Below are 5,473 nucleotides of genomic sequence, written 5' to 3'. Positions count from 1 at the left end.
CTCTCTCTCTCTCTCTCTCTCTCTCCCCCTTCTCTCTCCTCTCTCCCGAACTCTTCCCCCGACCCGCCGGATTCCCGGCCTTCGTTCGCCGCCGTCCGGCCAAGATGGGCGGCAAGCTTGGTATCAAATCAAAGCTTGGAACATCCTCTTCAAGTCTAGGTAGGTGGCTGGTCCTGTTGCGCTACCGTGAGGGAGGAATCACGCCGAGAAGGAGCGGCTGTGTGTGGTGGAGTTTCGCCGGAAATTCTCTTTTCCGGCCACCATAGCCGGAGGTGTTGGTATCATTTGGAAGCTCTCCCTTCCAGCAGCAAACTCCTAAAATGATAGATCCTAACTCGAGCTAGGTAAGGAGAATCGAAGGTTTGAATTTTTCTAGGGTTCTTTATTGTGTTTTTGTTCGATTGACATGTTTAAGCTTGAAATTGGACTTAGTGATAGTTATGAAAGTTGTTTGGGGTGTTGAGAGGAAGATGCTGTTAAAATTTGGTAGCCATTTGGGGTCGCCCGAGTCAGCCGCCGTTGCCGGCGGAGCAGACGGCGGCACCGCCGCTGTAAGGGGGCTTTTCAGGGTTTTAAATATGTTTTATTAAGGGGAGTCTAATGGTATGAAGTTTGTAATTTTTTTAGGAGTTTTGGTTAGGTTTGGAATTTTTCGGAGATTGGAGAAATTGGCGGTTGATAGAATAAATCGGACTATTGGATTTTCTTGGTTATGGTCCTAAAGTGCTAGAATCGATGAAGTGAATTTGTAGATGAAGTTTGGTAAAAATCTAATCAGTTTATTAGTGGGTTAATTTGGAGGATTTCGATAATCAAGTTAAAGCATTTAATTTCCTAAATCGAAGAGTGGTTCTAAGCATATTTATTGTGCCAAGATACGAAGGAAACCTCGCTTGAGTGGCGATGCGGTTATCGTCGGGCTTATGCCTGAATTTGTGAGTGGAATTTTGGTTTTAAATAAATATGCATGCAAGATTTTATATTTTCTTAATTTATTTTCCGAGCTTATATTATAATTTCGGCTTATGAAATGATCTTGGGAAGTATTTGAGATTGAAACATTGATTATTTATGGGTCATGATTTATGGATTTGAGCTCGGATTACTAATTTGATATTTGAGTTTGGATATTTTTATAAATTTCAGATTTCATTAAAATGGTTTTATGGGTGGACTTTGAGATTTATAAAAGATATCCGAAAATGAGATTTTCGGTAATTTGCTATTTATAATTTTAGAAATTATTGGTGGAATATCTATCTTGATCTTGAGAATGTTTTAGCAAGTATTTTGGATTGAGATATTAATTATGATTTTTAATTGTTAATTAAATCTCGCTTATATTATGGTTTTGAGAATATTTTGAGTTTTGTCAAAAATATTATGGTTGTGAGACACGTCATTGAGTTTTAGTATAATTTCTTATGATGATTTTCAAATACGGTTGGGAACCGTACCATTCATTTGATATTGGGGAAGTTTAATGGATTTAAGTCACATCGTATGATTTTAGTCACCATAATATAGGGTCACTTTTATATTGATTATTGCTAGCTAACCTTATTAGCGGTCCTCATCATATATGAGTCGCTATTATAGCCTTATTAGCGGTCCTCTTCATATGTGAGTAGAGCGCTCATTGTGGGACGCTGTTATAGCCAGGGAGGCAACCGATCGGTATTTATATTTATTAGTTAGCTAGCCATTATTAGCGGCTACTCACTATAGGTGAGTAGAGCGCTTTGCGTGGGACGCTATTATAGCCTGGGAGGCACCGACCCGAGCCTGGGAGGCTCCTTTTTCATGGTGATAACTCTTCCCCTTATTTTATTCTTCTCAGATATATATTTGATCAACCAGCGGGGCTGGTTTATCTCTTTTTACGAGATTTCTTTATTTGATTTAACTAGCGGGGCTGGTTTGTCCATTCTTTTGGGTTTATGGATTTAAGTTATATGATTTATCAAATATTGCGTGCCGCTAAGTTTTTAAAACTGAAATGTGGGAAAGTATTTAAATTGAGTATTTGTTAAATTATTTAAATTATTTTGTCCACTCACTCTAACGTTTTTAGCTTATTTACCCCTGGGCCTTTTGGTTTTAAATGCCCAGTTTGTAGGCTAAGTATGATTGAGGTCGAGCGTACATGGAGTCGAAATATAGTCAGAGGCTGCTTCCGCTTATTCTTTAGTCATTGTTTTTCTTTTAACTTTAGATATGCTCTGGTAACTAGTTAATAAATTAATGTTGGTTATTGTTGGTTGTGGGATTAGTTTAATTGAGTAATTGTTATATTGGGAGATGTGATGAACTTGGGGAGCAATAAGGCTCCAGGTGTTGAGGATGAATGTTTGTTTATAGAAGTGTTAAATTAGATTTTTTTCAGGTAAGGGTTGTCCATTTTCAAGGATAGTTATGCCGAATTTTCGGTTAATTTTCCTTGAAGGTGAACCCCGCAGGATTTACCTCGTTTTTCAGGGTGAAATTCTGGGTGGGTCCTGACATCCCTGGATCAGTGAGAGCTGCCCTAGCGCCACCGTGAGGGAGAGAGCTCGCCCGGAAGCTCTGCCTGCGTTGTGGTGTCCTGTCGCCGGAACTCGCTACTCCGGCCGTCATCGCCGGTGATTTGGGTCTCAATTGGAAGAGCTTGTCTTGTGTAACAATCCCCTCGAAGGTAATTAACCAATTCGAAATGTGTAGGAAGATTTTCGGTCTAGGGTTTGAATTGGGGATTTTTTGATGTTTTGATTCGATTACCCTAGTTAGGCTTAGAATTGGACTAAGTGCTAGTTATGGAAGTTGTTGTGCGTATTGAGAGGATTGTTGTGCTAAAATTTGGGAAGCATTGGAGGTCGCCGGAGTACGGCTGCCGACCGCCGTTGTCGGCGGAGCAGGCGGCGGTGCCGCCCCTTAGGGCAGGGATAGTTTTTCATGTTTTAATGAGAGGAGTTTAATGATGTGAAATTTGGAATTTTTGGAGGAGTTTTGGTTATGTTTGGGATTTTTCAAAGATTGAGAATTTTGGCGGTTGTTAGAATGAAAATTCAGCCGTTGGATTTCCTTGGTATTTATTCTAGAATATTAGAATTGATGAATTAAGGTTGTGGTGGAGTTTGGTATGAATCCGATAAGCTTAACCCTAGATAGGGTAGTGGGTTAGGCGGAAGATTTTCAAGGTGTTTTATTAAAGCATTTATTTTTCCAAAAATCGGAATGTGGTTCTAATTATGCTTATGGTGTTAGGATTCATGGAGACCTCACACGTATGGTGTTACGGATATCGTCAGGCTTATGCCTAAATTAGTGAGTGGGCATTTTGGTTTTTAACTAATATGAATGCATGATTTATAAGTTGTCCATTATATATTTTTCTAAGCTTAAATTATAATTACAGCTTTTGAATTGGTTATGGAATTTATTTGAGATTGGCATATTGGTTATGAAATTTATTTGAGATTTACATATTGGTTATGCTTTCGATAATGAACTTATGAATTTGAGCTTGGGTTAGAGATTTGGTATTTGAGTTTTAATATTCTTTATGATTTTCGAATTTGAGATTATATCCAGATTTTCATATATCCTGGTTTTCGAAAGATGATAATTATTTAAGTTAATTATTTCATTGAGCATTTTAACGTGTGGGACACGTCGTTGAATTTAATTAATTTCTTTGCTCTTTGAATTCTTTGAGTACGGTTGGGAATCGTACTTATGCTTTAGTATGAGTTTCGGGGAAACTCACATGGATTTATGTTTTTTTATTTATGCCATACTTGTCGGATAATATATTACTAATGCTAGCATGTTGTTCTGCCTTTTGAGGCGATGTGGCTTCCACGTTTTAAGTGGGGTTACTCAAGCCCTTTCCGTCTTCAGGTGATATGATGTAGTCGAATACATTACGCAAGCCCTGCACCCTCTCTGTTATCATGACTATATCTGCTTCTTATTTATTATTGTTGACCTGACTAGCGGGGCTAGTCTATCTTTTTGATATTCCTTTTTACAAAGGTCTTTATGAATCCTTGTTGTTGTTGTTTTGACTAGCGAGGCTAGTCCGTTCTTGGGATTTTCTTTTGAAGGCGTTATCAACACTTGCATGCAACGGATTTATTGCTTATCGGAAAGTGGGAAAGTATTTAAGTTTTGGTTTCTTATCCTATGTCCTTTGATTTATTTATTTTTGTCTACTCACTCTAACGTTTTAAATTACTTTCTCCTGGGCCCTTTGGTTTCAAATGCCCAGTTTGTAGGCTAAGTTTAAATGAGGTCGAGCGTACATGGAGTAGAGGCATAGTTAGAGGCTGCTTCCGCTTACTCTTTATTCATTGTTTTTCTTTCATTATAGATGCTCTGATGACCATTAGAGATTGTTATTAGTTGAGTATGGTTGGAAGTATTTTGGGAGATGTTATGAACTTGGGGAGCAGGAAGGCTCTAGGAGTTGAGGTTGGTTGATTTATAATAGAAGTGTCTATTTGGAATTTTTTTCAAGCAAGGGTTGTCCATTTTTAAGGTAGATTATGCCGAATTTTCGGTAAATTTTTCTTGGAGGTGGACCCTGCAGGATTTACTTCGGGTTTCAGGGTGAAATTCGGGATTGGTCCTATCATGTGCAGTTGGAAACAATTCACATTTTCTTAGGCATATAAGACATAGCATATTAACATCACTCATATGTTAGACAAATTATTAACTTAAGCAATCCAAACTGTCAAACTAAGATCAGAAGCATATATATACATTCAAAACCTTCACACTGGAGAGGATTCACCATGGACAAGTCCAGATGCCCAATGCAGTTCTGAGTTCTTCAAATCGGTTAGTTGGCAATGCTTTGGTAAAAATATATGCAAGCTGTTTGTCAGTGGGAATAAAACTTAGCTCAAGCAAATTTTGTTCTGATGAAGTGATACCTGATAGCAATATGATTGGTTTTCGAGTGCTAGACATAATTCTTTGTGATATTTATAGCACTTGTACGTGTTGTCACACAATATACTAAGTTTACCTTGAAGAATTTCATAATCTTCCGGCATGTGCTTCATCCAGAGCATCTGTGTGCAACAACTACCAGCAGCCACATAATCTGACTCGGTTGTGGAGAGAGATATGTAGTTTTGTTTCTTGTTGTGCCAAGCTACCAAGTTGTTTCTAATGAAAAAGCATCCTCTATATGTGTTTTTCTTGTCTTTAAGAATCCCTTCCCAGTCAGCATTAGAATAACCTACAATTTCAACACTTGTATCACATGTGTAATAAATTCCACAAGAAATTGTATCTGATATATATCTGATGATATTCTTGACTGCAACAAGGTGTGATTCTTTTGGATTTGCCTGAAACCTTGCACAAACGCCTACACTAAATGATATGTATGCATGGTCTACTTGCTGTGAGATATAGTAGACTCCCTATCATGCTTCTGTAGAGAGTGTGATCCACTGATTTTCCTTCTTTGTCTTCATCC

Source organism: Fragaria vesca, unplaced genomic scaffold, assembly GCF_000184155.1.
Source record: "Fragaria vesca subsp. vesca unplaced genomic scaffold, FraVesHawaii_1.0 scf0513090, whole genome shotgun sequence".
Taxonomy (NCBI): domain Eukaryota; kingdom Viridiplantae; phylum Streptophyta; class Magnoliopsida; order Rosales; family Rosaceae; genus Fragaria; species Fragaria vesca.
The sequence above is the reverse complement of the archived record's forward strand: the minus strand, read 5'-3'. Positions refer to the sequence as shown.